The sequence below is a fragment of the Hordeum vulgare genome, chromosome 2H (genome assembly GCF_904849725.1).
Source record: "Hordeum vulgare subsp. vulgare chromosome 2H, MorexV3_pseudomolecules_assembly, whole genome shotgun sequence".
In the NCBI taxonomy this organism is placed as follows: Eukaryota; Viridiplantae; Streptophyta; class Magnoliopsida; order Poales; family Poaceae; genus Hordeum; species Hordeum vulgare.
In genome coordinates this window covers 370,176,474-370,196,287 of record NC_058519.1, presented here as the reverse complement: position 1 = coordinate 370,196,287, position 19,814 = coordinate 370,176,474, and the positions used below count along the sequence as shown (strand labels likewise).

The 19,814-nt window shown below is 36.5% G+C and overlaps 2 non-coding genes and 1 pseudogene across 2 annotated transcripts; 2 read left to right on the top strand and 1 right to left on the bottom strand.

The window, feature by feature from the left end:
* Positions 1-354: 354 nt before the first annotated feature.
* TRNAT-GGU lies at positions 355-426 on the bottom strand. Its single transcript has one exon. It is a non-coding gene; the product is annotated as a tRNA-Thr (tRNA).
* Positions 427-2,382: 1,956 nt separating this feature from the next.
* TRNAM-CAU lies at positions 2,383-2,456 on the top strand. Its single transcript has one exon. It is a non-coding gene; the product is annotated as a tRNA-Met (tRNA).
* Positions 2,457-13,720: 11,264 nt separating this feature from the next.
* LOC123426311 lies at positions 13,721-14,934 on the top strand (annotated as a pseudogene).
* The last annotated feature ends 4,880 nt before the right edge of the window (positions 14,935-19,814 follow it).

The following is a 19,814-nucleotide window of genomic DNA, read 5'->3' as shown; positions in this document are numbered from 1 at the left end:
GTTGATGGTTAGATTAATTCATGGATCATCCTCTACCTTTTAGGGAAATTCATTTTAAATGTATAGAATAAGAATGGATTACTAAAAGGGATTCTAGATTAGTTCAGTACAGGTAGTTATTTTATTGATCTAAGATAAGATGAAAAAGAGTCCAATTTTTTTTATTTCCATTCCGTGCTTCATTTAGTGTTCAGACCAAACATGCATTCATCCCGCACTAAGTCATAAAATTCTCTAAATAGAAAGCTTCAAAAACAAAGAAAAAAGCGAATCAATTTAGTAGAAAAGTACTCTATCAGATTCGAACCAATGACTTACGTCTTAGCACGAGATTACTCTACCACTAATTTAAAAAGCCCTTTATCGGATTTGAACCGATGACTTATGCCTTACCATGGCATTACTCTACCACTGAGTTAAAAGGGCTTTTTATTTAATTCAAAAATTTGCCACTTTGATTTCCCATTATGGGTCTACTGCATAATGTACATATTATATCTATATATAATATATAGAGATAAAGAGAGAGACATTATGTATAGATTGTATATGTATTGATATCTTGAGAGCTCAAAATAAAATTAAGAAAAAAAACATACCCAACTCTTCTTGGTTCATGGTTTTCCATTTCCGAAGGCTAGTAAAATAGGCGGATTCTGGAACCCCAAGGATTCAATGGTATATGGATATGGAAAATATAAGATTTCCAATCCTAGCGGGAAAAGGCAGGGCACAGATACCCAATAGGATAGGATCCTTGGGAGGAACTTTTGGTAATGGCCTTGATCCTCTATGCTATTTTTTATGTGTTCTTAGTTCTGTTGAACTTTTTTGATTCTTCTAAACAAGAATCTAATAAACTAGAATTGAGTCAGTGGAAAAAAGGAGAGAGAGAAAAGTGTTAAATGGAGAGAGTCGACTAATCATAGACTTTTAGGATCTTCTTTACATCAGGTAAATCTGTCAGCCATGTCCGTTTTTTTCTTTAAGTTACAACTCTTTTCTTCTTACTTCTATCAAGCCATAGGGAAAGTCTATGATGAATTTGGAAAACTCATCTCACTCTTACTCTATGGCTCGGACTTAATGGGGGAAGAAAACATCTTCTATAATTTCTTTTTTGTTCAATTCTGGACAAAAAAGAAAAGGAAAAAAACGAAATTATAGGGACAGTGTTACCCCCTATATCCCCTAGTTTATATTGTAGGAATAATAAAACAATTTAGCAGTCTGGCACACTTACGTCCTCGCAAAGTAAATAATGATTATTGTAGTCGTAACCGTAGAATAGGATAGGATCCTAATCAAAATAAATACATTTGGTTCAGGCGCTATTAGCAGGGTAAGAAGAGATTTATTTTACAGACCAGAGGGAGAGGGGCTATCTAAATCCTAAAGTAAAGGCACGCGATCGAAGTAGAAGTACCAATGGCGAAGTGTCATGAACCTTCTCCATCTGATTCAATAAGGGGGAATTAGCCTCCTTGTCAAATGGCTATCCTTGACAAAGGGTACCATTTATACCATAATATACAATGTAGCGGGTATAGTTAAGTGGTAAAAGTGTGATTCGTTCTATTAATAACTGAGTTTGAAATGATATACTTAAGGCATCCTTAGGTTTTTTTTATATTCCGATGAAAACTTTAGTTCTTATAAAGGATTAAATCCTTTTCCTCTAAAATAGCATATTGAGGAAGAATATACATTCTGGCGATTTGTACCCAAAAACTAATTTAAATTGCATCCAAAATAAAATTTGGATTATGATATGAGTACAGAGTCGCGAAGCATAATTTTGCATTGGATTTAAGTATTCCAATTTTGAAAATATGAGTAAAGGATCTATGGATGAAGATACAAAAAAGTTGATTTCCAGTCGTAACTAAATCTTCTTTTGTTAAAGGATAAGGAAGCCAAATAGCTAAAAAACGATAGTTTTGGTAAACTAGAACCATCCGCATATTGTTTCAGCTCGGTGGAAACCCAATTCTTTTCCTCGGGATCTCTTGAATGAAATTAGGGAATGAAGTAAGTAGATTAGATGGATTTAGATAGAATTTCTATCTCCTACTCTATAAGGATCATCTAGAAAGCAGAGAGCTTTGGTTCCATTCAAATAGAAAAGCTGACATAGATGTTAAGTGGTGAGAATATCCATAAAGGATCCGAATGAAATCAAAATTTCATGTTTGGTTTTGAATTAGAGACGTTAAAAATAATCAACCAACGTCGACTATAACCCCTAGCCTTCCAAGCTAACGATGCGGGTTCGATTCCCGCTACCCGCTCCATTCTGTATAAAAGGAGTATTCTATTTGTCTAGACATGTTAAAGGCTTGTATTCAAGCCTTTTTTGTCCACCAGTTTCTGGTACTACAGAGCGGAGTAGAGCAGTTTGGTAGCTCACGAGGCTCATAACCTTGAGGTCACGGGTTCGATTCCCGTCTCCGCACTTAGCAGTCTCAACAAAAGGAGTATTCTATTTCTCTAGATATGGTAGAGGGGCGTATCCAACCCTTTTTTATTCATTAGTTCCGGGCCCTAGAGGGAAAAATTGAGCAATTTGCGAAGCCACTTGCCTTCACAAAAAGAAGGCGCAAGGCTTCTCCCTACCTTGCAGAAAATAAAAATGAAATGAAAGGGACAGTCTACCTCTCCCTTCCTTTTAAAAACGGTTTGCCGTTGTTTGTCTCAATTAATACCCAATTTTGGGGCTCTGTTGGCTAGTTCTATTTCTGCCTCCGGAGCGCCCTCTTTTTTTGAGGGGGATGCAAAGGAAGGGTAAATAGTAAGGGATACGACACTAGACTAATACTTAATTAATACTTAATTTAATATAAGTAGTTAAACAATTAACAAGACTAAACTTTTTATCATAGTACTTTGATAAATTAAGCGGGCGAGCGGCGGGAATCGAACCCGTATCTTCTCCTTGGCAAGGAGATGTTTTACCATTGAACTACGCTCGCTACGGTATATATTTTATAGCGTATATCCGCTTGGGACGACCGGCTATGTCTGGGTCGACCGTTTCATTTCATTTTCTATTCTATTATATTAGATATTAGAGTTTTCCTTTTTTTATTATCTGTCAATGAATATTCTAATGGGAATTTCATAATACTGAAAGAGAAGAGCTAGCAATTCGGAACGCAAATTGCGTTTTAATACGTCTCACTATTCTAATTTTTTAAATGGCCTTTATTATTTCTTTTTTATGGGGTTACTAAATATTAACCAAATTTAATTTAAGAAATGAGAGAATTCAGAATAGCTACGAGAAAGACTAGTCCAATCCATAATGATGTACCGGAAAATACAACATTTTTATTATTTGACCAACCATCAGGAGAAGCAAATACAAGGGGTACACTAATTACTAAGACTGAGGAAGTCGCAATTAATGCTAAAACAGCTAATTGGAAAGCAATAGTCATATTTCTAATCCTCCAAGCTACCATCAAATAAAGTTGACTACATATTTGATCCTTCACTTAACCAAAATTGTAAAAAAATACAAGAAGTAGGAGGGGTTTAATCATGAATCTATTGATTCTTCTCTTTAATTAAAATTTATTACTTAACCTCTTTTTTATTTGGATATGGGGGTGAGAGGAGGTTATTTAGTCTTTATTTCACAAGCGGGTATAGCGGATCTTGTATCCGTGTATACAGTATACAGAGATATATCGAAAAGGAACTTGTATCTGATATCTTTCTAGAGGTTAATAAATATTTTTATTTTCTATATGGCTATGTTCTGTTTGTAGGAGTAAAATAAGGATTAGGCGGTGGAGAGATGGCTGAGTGGTTGATAGCTCCGGTCTTGAAAACTGGTATAGTTCTACGAACTATCGAGGGTTCGAATCCCTCTCTCCTTTTGCTTATTGAATACGTTTGTTTCTTTCATTTTTTTTATTCTATCCCTTATCTTTCTTTCATAAAAAGGAATGAATGGCTCGTCTAGATAGAATAACCGAGCCAGAACAGAAAAAAGTAGAACAGGTATAAATAACAGGTTCCAAATCACGATTGATTCCCTTTTCAAAACCTGCTGCAGTAGCTCGGGCTCTTCCTGCATGCCATAAATGGCCCACAAAAAAGAAGAATCCTAGAACAAAATCAGAAGTTGATAACCAACTTCTAGGAGAGATATAATTAACTGCATTGATCTCGATCGCTACGCCACCCACGGAATTTAAAGAGCCTAAAGGAGCGTGGGTCATATATTCTGTTGAGCACCGTTCTTGCCAAGGTTGTATGTCTTTTTTCAACCTACTCAAGTCCAAACCGTTGGGTCCCCTTAGAGGTTCTAACCATGGAGCACGAAGGTCCCAAAAACGCATAGTTTCCCCTCCAAAGATAACCTCCCCAGTTGGGGAACGCATTAGATATTTCCCTAAACCTGTGGGTCCTTGAGCGGTTCCCACATTAGCTCCAAGACGCTGGTCTCTAACTATAAAAGTAAATGCTTGAGCTTGAGAAGCTTCTGGCCCAGTGGGTCCATAAAACTCACTCGGATAAGCTGTATTATTGAACCATACAAAACAACAAGCGATAAAACCAAAGACAGATAAAGCAGCTAAACTATAAGACAAGTAAGCTTCTCCAGACCATACAAATGCACGGCGAGCCCATGCGAAGGGTGTGGTTAAAATATGCCAAATTCCCCCAAATACACAAATAAAACCCAACCATACATGTCCACCAATTATATCTTCTAAATCATCTACACTAACAATCCACCCTTCTCCCCCAAAAGGAGATTTTAGTAAATAACTAAATATAACACTGGGACTAAGGGTCAAATTGGTAATTTTTCTTACATCTCCCCCAGGGGCCCAGGTATCATATACACTGCCAAAATAAAGATCCTTGAGTACTAGAAGAAAAGCACCTAGACCTAACAAAATTAAGTGAATACCCAAAATTGTAGTCATTTTATTTCTATCTTTCCGGACATAACCAAAGAATGGAAAAGATTCTTCAAGAGTCTCGGGTCCCAGAAGCGCGTGATAAATGCCACCGAAGCCTAAGACTGCGGAGGAAATTAGGTGAAGTACGCCACATACAAAGTATGGAAAAGTATCTAGAACTTCCCCCCGGCCCTACTCCCCAACCTAGAGTAGCTAAGTGTGGAAGTAAAATCAACCCTTGTTCATACATGGGCTTTTCTGGTACGAAATGGGCCACTTCAAATAGGTTCATTGCTCCGGCCTAGAATACGATTAATCCGGCATGGGCTACGTGAGATCCAAGTAGTTTACCGGACAAATTGATAAGTCTGGCATTCCCAGCCCACCAAGCAAAGCCGGTGGTTTCTTGGTCACGACCAGCTAAAACGAAAGTTCCATTAAAGAGCGTTTCCACGTGGTAGAACCTCCTCGGGGAATATAAGATTTTCATGAGGCTGATCCTGAGCTACCATCCACGCATGAATACCCTCGTTTAAAAGAATATTTTTGGTGTAGAAAGTCTCGAATTCAGGATCTTCCGCTGCACGGATTTCCTGGGAAACAAAGTCATAGGCACGTAAGTTCAGAGCCAAGCCAACTACGCCAATAGCACTCATCCATAAACCGGTGACGGGTACAAATAGCATAAAGAAATGTAACCATCGTTTATTGGAAAAAGCAACACCAAAGATTTGGGACCAAAAGCGGTTAGCAGTGACCATTGAATAAGTTTCTTCAGCTTGAGTTGGGTTAAAAGCACGGAAGGTATTTGCACCATCACCGTCCTCAAATAGAGTGTTTTCTATGGTTGCTCCATGAATAGCGCATAGCAGAGCCGCGCTTAATACTCCGGCAACTCCCATCATATGAAATGGGTTCAACGTCCAATTATGAAATCCTTGGAAGAAAAGGATTGAATCGGAATATCGCTGCTATGCCAAAACTCGGCGCAAAGAACCAACCAGATTGCCCCAGTGGATAAATAAGGAATACCGAAACAAAAACAACAATTGGACCAGAGAATGAGATTGCATTATAAGGCCGCAATTGAACAGACCAAGCAAGTTCAAATTGGCGTAACATGAAACCTATTAGTGCAAAAGCCCCGCGGAGAGCTACAGAAGTCCATAGACCGCCTAATTGACACCAACGAGTAAAATCTCCTTGTGCTTCTGGCCCCCATAGTAGCAACAAAGAGTGTGCTAAACTATTGGCAGGGGTAGAAACTGTTGCGGTTAAGAAATTACAACCTTCCAAATAGGAACTTGCCAATCCATGGGTATACCAAGAAGTTACAAAAGTTGTCCCTGTAAACCAACCCCCTAAAGAGAAATAAGCACAAGGAAAGACCAATATGCGAGACCATCCTACAAAAACGAAACGGTCCCTTCGTAACCAGTCATCCATAGTATCAAATAGATCATTTTCTTCTTTAGGAACTCTACCAAGGGCTATAGTCATGGTGATCCTCCTATTCAATTACTTCAACCATTTCCGAGCACCTCATATCACTTTCCAAGGCACATGATAGTTTTATATCTGTGGACGATTTCTTTCTCGTTCAATGCCCTTTTTCAATGGTCTCGAAGAGAGAAATTTTCCATTTTTATCTATGGAGTCACAACCGAGGTCGTTGTAAATCCATGAATTTGATTCGATTTGTTTTTCTTATCTTATACTTATAGAAATAAACCTTTCAATTCAGCATTATTCCAAGACTCCTATTTCAAAGTCTATCTTTTAAGGGGAAAATGAAAATAAAAGTAACCCCTTTTTTCCCATTCCCTCTCTATTGCATTGGGGGAAGAACTAAAATGGAGGATTCTGAAAAAAGGACGTTCGAAATCAATTTTTATGTGTAGCGCAAAGGAGTTGTGATTTCTTATTATTCCTATAGAACATCTCGTAACAAGAATATGAAATCGTAAATATCGAAAAATTCTTGTCTTGCGCGGTCTAAGTCTAAGGAAATACGAAAAATCCGCTTATACAATTTCATCTACATCGAATTTATATATCAGAATAGTGGATAGAGGCATCATTCAAGGAGTTAGGTCTACTTTATGCTTCTTTCCAATTTTATGGTGGATTTGATAAGAACCCTTTTTGCTTTCTTGATAAATAATCGACAAAAAAAGTGTTTTTTTATATATAGCTTGTTTTAATATAATTATAAGAAGTCCTATATGGAAATGCCCGCTAAAGAGAAAATCTATTTGATTGTCTCTCGGTCAATATCGATTTTTACAAAGAAAAAACAAGATTTTTTTTTATTAACATTAATAAAAAATAATATAACTAAAATGGAATTGGCAATATAATTTTTATAGACTTTTTAAAGAAAAAAAGAGGTTTTTTGCAACCGTTATTTCTTATTTCTTGCCTATATCATATCACGGAAACCTTTCGCTTTGGAACGTGGAGAGATGGCTGAGTGGACTAAAGCGGCGGATTGCTAATCCGTTGTACAAATTTTTTGTACCGATGGTTCGAATCCCTCTCTTTCCGCTCCCTTGGATCATTTGGGACTTTCAAACTGGAAAGAATTCTGACCCCCGGATTTTCTCATAGATAAATGTACGAAAGAAATCCAATTTGTAAGAATAAAATTTGAATTTTTACTCCTCGCGTCCAGGATTCCGTCCTGGATCATTAGATAAGAATCCAAATATAAAGAGTGAAACAAAGAATATCACTACTGTATAAACAAAAAGTTTGAGAGTAAGCATTACATAATCTCCAAGATTTTTTTGAAGGAATAGATTACCAGTTTTTCCTTACCACACGGATCAACTAGGATGGTTTTTGTTATACCTAAAAATGCAAAAATGAATTCTGGAAAAAAATTGCAAGAATTCATTTATAATAAGAACTCTTATCAATAGCAAAAATAGGGTTAGGTGGTATTGAATAGGTATTGTGTAGGTAGAAAGGCTGATCCAAATTTATTGTTGTAGCTACCCATTCAATGTAGAATAATTTCAATTTTAGAATTGAGGGTTCATAATATAAAAATATAAAACTTCTCGGATTTTACCCATTTTAATTTTTTTTTGGAATGAACACATCATTCAATTTGGCATACAGAGTACTAAAGATTTCATCGAAAACTTACAGCAGCTTGCCAAACAAAGGCTAATAGAAAAAAGAATAGAGTTATAACAGGCATAATATCCATGATTGGATTGAAAATAGCATAAGCTTCGGGCAATTTGGCAAAGAAAAAACTAGTAGGATAAAGAACAGAATTAAAACACATACAGGTTAAACTAAGTATATTAGGCCTAACAAGTATTTCATTCTTGTAGAGTAAATAATTGGATTTTGATTGAGTTATTTTTTTAAGGGAAAGAAGGAAAGGCAGATTCAAAATCTTTTTTTCTCCGGACTTTCCCAAACACAAAATACCTCCTTGTATTCGCGATCTCAAATGAGAGTGGAATAAATTCGACTTTCATATAATATCTTAATAGAATTCCATGTAATGATCAATGCATTTTTTTGATTCCATATTATCCGCATGTGTAGAATACTAGCAAGAGAATATCTCTTCTTTTTTATGTAATTGAAATGGTATTGAAGAATAACAAATAAACATAATAGTGTTTATTAGTGTCGCATAAAACCCGAAATGGGGCGTGGCCAAGTGGTAAGGCAGCGGGTTTTGGTCCCGTTACTCGGAGGTTTGAATCCTTCCATCCCAGATTGTTTCTGATGAAACAAACGGTGAAATCATATAGTACTCCGTATGAGACAAAAGTTTATTAAAGAGAATAATGATATCTTATGTTTTCTCAGAAAACATAATAAAGTCTTAAGTCCAGTCAAATTGACTACCTTTATTTTCATGAAAAACTGGGATCTAGCTGGCACATTCAGGATATGCCTCTACTATGATCACTTAATAATCACTTAATCATATTTTTTTTCTTCCTTTTGGTCTTCGAGTCGAAGAAGTACCAAAAACAATTAACTAACAAAAACTTTCAATCTATTCATTGGAATAGTTTATTTGGTTATTATAGTTAATTGTTTTTGGTACGGAAAAAATATATTACTAATAGAATTCTAATTCTAGTAATTAAATGAATTAAACTTTTTTGGAGGTTGATAGTTTATTTATTGAGGAAGAGTCAATCCTTCTCTTCTCATCAAGATTGATCATCTCGAGCCATCCGTTGAGGGTGGAAATTTAATAATAAATAAGTTTTAAGCAAACTTGTTTAGTCGTCTTTTTCTATGTTTCATTCATATGATAGAATTCGAATATGGGTTTAAATAAATTGGATCTTGGCGGAGGCTTCCCGGATAAATACTTACTTTCTTTTATCCATATTGCTCCATAGATAGCAAGTTTTGATTTTAATTAGTATACAAAAAACAAAACCAATGACTATTCATGATTCCATCCATATTGGATCAATTTTCTATACCACTTTGCAATGAAAAGAGGAATGTTTGTTATGGTAAAACTTCGTTTAAAACGATGTGGTAGAAAGCAACGTGCGACTTGAAGGACATGATCGATTGTGGATTTTGCTATCCATCATTTTCCATAGTAATGAAAATGCCCTTGGCTCGACATAGCCTCTTCTATTCGTTCCGAACCAAATTTGCGTAGGGTTTAAGTAACATAGTACACGATGGAGCTCGAGAGGGCAGAGTTTATTTTTTATCAAGGGAAAGAATCTAGGGTTAGTGAAAACTAATAAATTAGCCCAACTATGTCAGTCTATCCTTAATATAGAAATAAATCGAAAGGTTAAAATAAGAAGAAAGTCCAATAAAAGTATATCAGAATCAATCCCCCTTATTAGATTTCTATAGAAGAGATAAATGCTTTACCGAAGGAAATAAGAAAAAAGGGTATGTTGCTACTCTTTTGAAAGAAAAAAATAGGAATTCCCGAAGTAATGTCTAAACCCAAGGATTTCACAAATCAAAGATAAAGGATTCCAGAACAAGAAACACAATTTTCAATTGTCTCAAGAGTTGGATCAGAATAAGGAATAAAAGTCAATTCGTTCGAAATGAGACAAAAAAAGAGTTTAAAGACGACTCAAATTTTTTTGAAGGATTTTGCCTTCGAGGTTTCTCAGGCAGAATTAGCCAACTTGAGTCATGAGTATAAATGAAATTTGTTTTTTCTGTAAGGAAATTAATGTACGTCATAGTCTAATTTCTATTATTATCGACAAAAATTCGAATCATTTTTTCGAGCGGTATGAGGAGAAAACCTCCTATACATTTCTAGGGGGCGTTGTTTATCTACATCTATCCCAATAAGCTGTCTATCGAATCGTTGCAATTGATGTTCGATCTCGAAGAGAAGGAAGATATCTTCGAAAAGTAGGTTTTTATGATCCGATAAAGAATCAAACTTGTTTAAATGTTCGAGCTATTCTCTATTTCCTTGAAAAGGGTGCTCAACCGACAAGAACTGTTTATGATATTTTAAGGAAGGCGGAATTCTTTAAAGAAAAAGAAATAACTTTGAGTTAATTGAAGAACTAAATGAATAAAAAAGTAGGATAGGAGAAGATTATTAGTATTCCTCGTTGTGTAATTATTTAGACACAATTTACCTCTTTCTTAATCCTATTTGGATTTATATCGTGCCAATCCAACATAAGCCCCTATTTTATTTACTTTTTCTATCTAATTTGTTTTCTTACCATTGTATTTCCATTGACAAAGGTCTATTGAACAAATAGAATTTGTAGATAGATGGGTCTCTTTATCCTCACTCCATATTTAATTTTTCTGATTACACTTCGCTCAAATGATAAGGGTGTTCCTCTTGCATGTATTCTCATATGATATAATTTTTTTTAATAAAAATCGCTAAAAAAGGAGAATTTGGCCATCGTGATTAGGGTCGCTCTTTTTTTCACTTTACTGGAATTTAACCGGACCTGTTCGTTTTGCCATTTGAGTGTTTTTCATGGTCGATAAAATCTTTCTTTTGATGTCTTGCTAGTTCAATGTTTTGACAGAAGCGCACGGTGTAATTCCATTGATTTTTGTATTTTGATCGTATCTAAGATCCTTTTTTATCTGGGTTGCTAACTCAATGGTAGAGTACACGGCTTTTAAGTGCGACTATGATCTTTTACACATTTGGATGAAACAACAAATTCGTCCAGACTCTTGGTAGAGTCTAGAAGACCACGACTAATCCTCAAAGGTAACGAATGGAAAAAATAGCATGTCCTAATAAAATCAATCTTTTTTGAATGGAATCCAAAATTACAATTTTTTGGGTCTAGTGAATAAATGGATAGAGCCTGGCTCCAATTCTGGTAAAATAAAAAGCAACGAGCTTAACTTCCTAATTGGAAGGATTCCCCGGTCTAATTAGACGTTAAAAATAGATTAGTGCCGGATGCGGGGAAAGGTTGGGTTTTCCTATGAGTGGACCCTTTATTTTTTATTTTTTTTAGAAATCCTAATTATTCTTGATTATGGATTGAGTAAGGGATGTTATGGATTGAATGTGTAAAAGAAGCAGTATATTGATAAAGAGGCTGTATTCCAAAGTCAAAAGAGCGATTGGCCTGCAAAAATAAAAAACTTGTTCTGTTCTTTTTTCTAATTTAGAACAAACATAAACTAATTCGGTAGAAAAGGAGCAGAAAAAGATCCGTGGATTAGACTCCCTTTCTTTCCAGGGTTTGTATTAAAAATGCAACACCATGTTCTGACCATATTGCACTATGTATCATCATTCGATAAACCGAGAAATGCTTCTTCTCTCTGATTCAAGTAGAAATACAAATGGAAAAATTCGAAGGGTATTCATAAAAAGAGAAATCTCGTCAACAATACTTTGTCTACCCACTTCTCTTTCAGGAGTATATTTATGCATTTCCTCATGATTATGGATTAAACGGTTCTGAACCTATGGAAATAGTTAGTTGGAATAACAAGAAATTTAGTTCACTACTTGTGAAACGTTTAATTATTCGAATGTATCAGCAGAATTTTTTGGATAACTCGGTTAATCATCCTAACCAAGATCGATTATTGGATTACAAATTTTTTTATTCAAATTTTATTCTCAGATTCTATCTGAGGGGTTTGCGATTGTTGTGGAAATCCCATTCTTGCTACGGGAATTATCTTGTCCGAAAGAAAAAGAAATACCAAAGTTTCAGAATTTACGCTCTATTCATTCAATATTTCCCTTTTTAGAAGACAAATTTTTGCATTTGGATTATCTATCACATATAGAAATACCCTATCCTATCCATTTGGAAATCTTGGTTCAACTCCTTCAATACTGTATCCAAGATGTTCCATCTTTGCATTTATTGCGATTCTTTCTCAACTACTATTCGAATTGGAATAGTGTTATTACTTCAATGAAATCCAATTTTTTCAAAAAGAAAATAAAAGACTAGTTAAATTCCTATATAACTCTTATGTATGAGAATATGAATTTTTCTTGTTGTTTGTTCGTAAACAATCTTCTTGCTTACCATTAGCATATTCTGGAACTTTTCTGGAACGAATCCACTTTTCTAGGAAGATGGAACATTTTGGGATAATGTACCCTGGTTTTTCTCGGAAAACCTTATGGTTCTTTATGGATCCTCTTATACATTATGTTCGATATCAAGGAAAGGCAATTCTTGCATCAAAAGGCAGTTTTTTTGAAAAAGAAATGGAAATGCTACCTTATCAATTTCTGGCAATATTATTTCTTCTGGACTCAGCCGCGAAGAATCCATATAAACCAATTAGCAAACTCTTGCTTCGATTTTATGGGATACCTTTCAAGTGTACCAAAAAGTCCTTTGTTGGTAAGGAATTAAATGCTGGAGAATTCATTTCTCATAGGTACTCGAATGAAAAAATTCGATACCATAGTCCCCGCGACTCTCATCATAGGATACTTATCAAAAGCTCAATTTTGTACTGGATCGGGGCATCCTATTAGTAAACCCATTTGGACGGATTTATCAGATTGGGATATTCTTGATCGATTTGGTCGGATATGTAGAAATCTTTTTCATTATCATAGTGGATCTTCGAAAAACGGACTTTGTATCGACTAAAGTATATACTTCGACTTTCATGCGCTAAAACTTTAGCTCGTAAACATAAAAGCACGGTACGAACTTTTATGCAACGATTAGGTTCGGCATTTTTAGAAGAATTTTTTACGGAAGAAGAGCAAGTTTTTTCTTTGATGTTCACCAAAACAACTCTTTTTTCTTTCAGTGGATCACACACTGAGCGTATTTGGTATTTGGATATTATAGGTATCAATGACCTGGTCAACCCTCTTAATTAATCATTAGACAAAACTAATAAATAGGAAAGGGTTGATAAATGATCAAGAAAAAACTTTCATATTTTTCATTCTGAAATGTTCCTTTTATTATAATAAAGAGTAGGTGAATCAACTTACTAATTAAAAAAATTAGTAGAACTTCCTCTTTGGAATAGAATATTGGCCATTTCTACATAGGGAAAGTCGTGTGCAATGAAAAATGCAAGCACGATTTGGGGAGGGATTTTTCTCTATTGTAACAAGGAAGAATTATCTACTCCATCCGACTAGTTCCGGGTTCGAGTCCCGAGCAACCCATATAGAAAAGACCCATCAAAGTTTTTAACTTATACTCACTTCATTTACAAATACAAAATTATTGGTTTGGTTAATTTATATATATGGATAGCCAATCTTTGGGCTGACTTGGTTGACATTGGTATATAGTCTATGTTATACTATTAAATAACAAGCCTTATATTATCTATATTCTAGTTAATACGTGTGCTTGGGAGTCCTTGCAATTTGAATAAACCAAGATCTTACCATGACTGCAATTTTAGAGAGACGCGAAAGTACAAGCCTGTGGGGTCGCTTCTGCAACTGGATAACTAGCACTGAAAATCGTCTTTACATCCGATGGTTCGGTGTTTTGATGATCCCTACCTTATTGACCACAACTTATGTATTTATTATAGCCTTCATTGCTGCCCTCCAGTAGATATTGATGCTATTCGTGAGCCTGTTTCTGGTTCTTTACTTTACGGAAACAATATTATCTCTAGTGCTATTATTCCTACTTCTGCGGCGATCGGATTGCACTTTTACCCAATTTGGGAAGTTGCATCTGTTGATGAGTGGTTATACGATGGTGGTCCTTATGAGCTAATTGTTCTACACTTCTTACTTGGTGTAGCTTGTTATATGGGTCGTGAGTGGGAACTTAGTTTCCGTCTGGGTATGCGTCCTTGGATTGCTGTTGCATATTCAGCTCCTGTTGCAGCTGCTACTGCTGTTTTCTTGATTTACCCTATTGGTCAAGGAAGCTTTTCTGATGGTATGCCTTTAGGAATCTCTGGTACTTTCAACTTTATGCTTGTATTCCAGGCAGAGCACAACATCCTTATGCATACATTCCACATGTTAGGTGTAGCTGGTGTATTAGGCGGTTCCGTATTCACTGCTATGCATGGTTCCTTGGTAACCTCTAGTTTGATCAGGGAAACTACTGAAAACGAATCTGCTAATGAGGGTTACAAATTTGGTCAAGAGGAAGAGACTTATAATATTGTGGCTGCTCATGGTTATTTTGGCCGATTAATCTTCCAATATGCTAGTTTCAACAACTCTCATTCTTTACACTTCTTCTTGGCTGCTTGGCCTGTAGTAGGAATCTGGTTCACTGCTTTAGGTATTAGTACTATGGCTTTCAACCTAAATGGTTTCAATTTCAACCAATCTGTAGTTGATAGTCAAGGTCGCGTTATTAATACTTGGGCTGATATCATCAACCATGCTAACCTAGGTATGGAAGTAATGCACGAACGTAATGCTCACAACTTCCCTCTAGACTTAACTGATGTTGAAGTTCCAGCTATTACTGGATAAGGTTTTTCTGCTAACATATAAGAATTTTTGAAGAAAGAAAAGACAAAAATACCCAATATCTTGTTCTAGCAAGATATTGGGTATTTTGAATCTTTTTTTCTTCTTAATCTTTCTATTCAGAATTCAGTTAACGACGAGATTTAGTATCCTTTCTTGCATTTTCATAACTCGTAAAATGCCGAGTAGGCACGAATTCTCCCAATTTGCGACCTACCATAGGATTTGTTATGTAAATAAGTATATGTTCCGTTCCATTATGAATCGCAATTGTATGGCCAACCATTGTGGGTAGAATGCTAGATGCCCGGGACCACATTACTATTGTTTCTTTCTCCTCCTTCATATTGACCTTTTCTATCTTTGCCAATAAATGATGAGCTACAAAAGGATTCATTTTTTTCATGTCACAGCTGATTACTCCTTTTTTCCTTTTTAAAGAGTGGCATTCTATGTCCAATATCTCGATCGAAGTACGGAGGTCAGAATAAATAGAATAATGATCAACGGAAAAAAGAAAAAATCCTTTAGCTGGATAAGGGGTGGATGTAGCCAAGTGGATCAAGGCAGTGGATTGTGAATCCACCATGCGCGGGTTCAATTCCCGTCGTTCGCCCATCGCATTATTGCAAATTCCAAAAATGCAATTTTCCATATTCCTAGTTACGTATTTACTTACGGCGACAAAGAATAAAACTATTGCTATATTTTTTTCCTTTTCCTAGTTCTTCTTCCAAGCGCAGGATAACCCCAAAGGGTTGTGGGTTTTTTTCTACCAATGGGAGCTTTCCCTTCACCGGCCCCCATGGGGGTGGTCCACAGGGTTCATAACTACCCCTCTTACTACGGGGCATTTACCTAGCCAACACTTAGATCCGGCTCTACCCAAACTTTTTTGGTTCACAACAACATTACCCACTTGTCCGACTGTTGCTAAGCAATTTTGGGATACTAAACGGACCTCCCCAGATGGTAATCTTAAAGTGGCCGATTTACCCTCTTTTGCAATGAGTTTCGCTACAGCACCTGCTGCTCTAGCTAATTGCCCACCCCTTCCACGTGTGATTTCTATGTTATGCATGGCCGTGCCTAAGGGCATATCGGTTGAAGTAGATTCTTCTTTTCTCTCAAAAAAACCCTTCCCAAACTGTACAAGCTTCTTCCAAAGCATACGGCTTTCTTGATGTATATGACGATCTCTAGACAGATGGATCTTATATGAATCATATGATGAAATACCACATGAGTGGATATATAGGAAAGGAATCCAAATCTGCCGAATCGCTCATGTTATGATCTTCTACATCCTAGGTCTTTGCATTCCGTCATGTGGCTTATGTTCTTCATGTAGCATTCAGATCGAATGACTCTATGAAATTACGTCGATACTTCCACATATTATGGGTAACGTAGCAGACATCCCTATTTTCCCTCGGGGGTCTTAATTACCACTGCTTAGCTTCAATTTGCCTCTGACCATCAAATTAAATGTGAATAACCTGTCCTCCTCTCTTTGAAACAAGGGGCGCTTCCGGTTCTGTGCGTGCTTCAAACAATTTTGTCTTCTCCATATTACCATATCTATAGAGTCAATAATTTTCTGTGAGGAACTACTGAACTCAATCACTTGCTGCCATTACTCAACAGTTTTCTGTTGAGGTCTATCCTGTAGAGGTAGTCAAATTGGATCAGTGATCGATTTCTAGGTTTTGTCGTAAACCTAATTGGTTACTTCCAATTACGTAAATCAATAGTTCAAACCGCACTCAAAGGTAGGGCATTTCCCATTGATATAGGAACTTTTGTACCAGAAACAATAGTATCTCCAATTATAGCTCCTCTGGGATGTAAAATATATCTCTTCTCACCATCCCCATAGTGTATGAGACAAATGTATGCATTTCGATTAGGGTCGTATTCTATGGTTACGATTCTACCAGATATGTCTTTTTGATTCCGTCGAAAATCTATTTTACGGTATAGGCGCCTATGACCTCCCCCTCTATGCCTTGCGGTAATGATTCCTCTGGAATTACGACCTTTACCACAATGGTGCCGTCCATGGATCAAATTATTTTTGTGGATTGGATTTCACTTGTGTGTCCTTGGGATAGGTGTTTTGTATAAATTTTTCGCCGTATTATTAAGTATTCTCCTTTAGTTTTTTTTCTCTATCTAGAAGTGAAATAGAATTACCCGGTTGAAGGGTAATGATCATACGTCTGTAATGCATTGTATGGCCCAGAATAGGTCCTATTCTTCTACCTTTTCCAGGTAGTCGATGGCTATTCATAGCTACCACCTTAACACCAAAGAAGAGTTCGACCCAATGCTTTATTTCTGTCTTAGTGAATCTCGAATCGACATTAAAAGTATATTGATTCTTTCCCAATAAACGAAGACTTTTTTCTGTAAATACTGCATATTTGATTCCATCCATAAATCGACTTTCCCTCCTATGCTCTGAGTTCCAGTATCGATAAGAATTCGAGTTCTTATTGTTCTTATGTTATGGTATGAATATACCATACCAATTCGTTATGTATGGATGATGGATGAGATTCCATGGATAGAGAGCCAGTTCCAATAGACTTATGGAGTGTTCCCGTTCGTGTGCATCCAGCAGGAATTGAACCCACAAATTTACCAATTATGAGTTGGGCGCTTTAACCATTCAGCCATGGATGCTTAACAGGGATCATTGTACATCGTAAATAACCAATTTTCATATAGAAAGACATATCATAGAAAAAATGAAATCGAAAATAGTCCGAGATGGCAAATATTCGGAGATGACTATGAAACACCTCTCTGGATCCTCGAATTGAAAGAGAGATTGAGAGGGATCAAGAATCCTAATTCTCGCTATTTGGAATGGATCCAATTCTATTGAGTCTGACTCATAGTGATCATTTCTCTTTAGCAAAGAATGACCTTGGTTATCAAAGGATTGAACAACTGGGATCCATTTACTTATGATACCTAGTTGGCATTGATAACAAGGATCTAATGAATTATGAGTTTAATAGATCCTCTTTAGCAGAAAGACGTATATTCCTTTCTCATTATCAGACAATCACTTATTCCCAAACCTTGTGTGGGACTAATCGTTTTCATTTACCATCTCATGGAAAACCCTTTTCGTTCCGCTTAGCCCTATCGGGTATTTTAGTGATAGGTTCTATAGGAACTGGACAATCCTATTTGGTCAAATACCTAACGAAAAATTACGATTTTCCTTTCATTAAGGTACGAGGGCTTCTTATTCCACAAGAATGAAAGCACCTTTTCATTGTTTCATATACTAGGGGTTTTTACTTGGAAAAGAGAATGTTCCATACTAAAGGATTCGGGTCCATAACCACGAGTTCCAGTGCACTAGATCTTGTAGCACTTAGCAACGAGGCCCTATCCATTAGTATTCCACATAAGAAATCCATTCTAGAAAAAAAATACAATTATATTAGCTCTTCATAGACAAACTTGGGGTTTGCGAGCCAAGGTAAGATCGGCTCGGGATCATGGGACCCTTTTCTATCAGATAGGAGGGGCTCTTGTACAAAATAGACTTACTAAGTAATAACCCCATAGAATCTATCTATATAAAGATAAAGAGGCAAGCGTGTCAGGAAGCGGGTTTTGCTTTGGCCAAAAGGTACTTCGAACTTGGAACGAGCATGAAGAGATTAACGAGACTTCTTTCTCTTTTGAGTTTTTCTGGCGGACCTGTCGCGCAAGATCTTTGGTCTTCCCCTGGAACCGATGAAAAAAAGTGGATCGCTTCTTATGTACTCGCTCAGAATGATTCTTCTCTATCTATAGTTCATGGCCTATTAGAAGTAGAAGGTGCTCTGGTGCAATCCTTACCGACAGAAAAAGATTGCAGTCATGTTGATAATAGTCGAGTGACATTACTTCATCGGTCCGAACTAAGGAATCTGTTATAAATGTTTTGAAATGGATATTGTTCTCTCTTTGATCAGGGATTGCTATATGAAAAGAAGTTGAGTTTGAAAAAGGGAACGGAATGCTCAAACCGGAACTGCTAGAGGAACGAATTTTCAATAGCATATCTTGGGCTCCTAGAATATGGCGCCCTTGGGACAATCTATTTATTGCAGGGTTTTGTTCCGAAGCAAAGATATCCGCACAGGACGGTTCGTTCGTCCTATTCTGATATTCAGGACCAAGAGGTACTAGATTCTCTTTCGGATAGGCCCTGAAAGGAGAAGAAATGTTGAAATGCCAACGGACCTCTGTCTATTCTCTAATTCACCCGATCCGATAGTACCCGTTTTTGGAACGTCCAGTGCCAAAGTCACTGAATGGGTAAGTCACCAATCCAATCCCTTTGACAAATCGGATGTCATATTAGATATCATATGCTATACATATAGAAATATCATAGATAGAATAGACATATAGAATTTTTGGTTGGCCAATTCGGAGGAATCATTGAGTGAAAAAGGAGCAAAGAATGACAAAAGACGAGACTCTACTAGTCTTCACTCTTGTGGTTTCCTCTTCCTCGGTTTCTGTTTTCTTATTCGGGATCTTGCTTTTCATGGTTCTCATCTCTGCAACTCGCGATTTTCGCGAGAGAACCAAATCCAAGTTGGTGAAGATCATGATTTGGGCTGGCACGGTATTGGGATTGTTTGATCGATTTCCTTAATTTGATCGCTACTTAATGGGCGTGCGCTCAAAGGATACAAACAGGGATTCGCAAACAAAAAGGGGAATTCGTAGTCACTTTTTCCTGTCGCGTAAAAAAAAGTCTTTACGCGAGAGCAATAGAGGTTGGGATACATCTATCTCTTCTGAGCAACCTCTTTAGGATTCTTAAGACTACCCTTGCAGTAGGATACCATCTGCTTTGGGTTCTTTCTTATCTCCTTCGAGGGATTTTTAAGATCGTTCAGGCTATATTTAGTCTATTTTGGCTTTTACTATCTACTTTTCTCACGGAGATG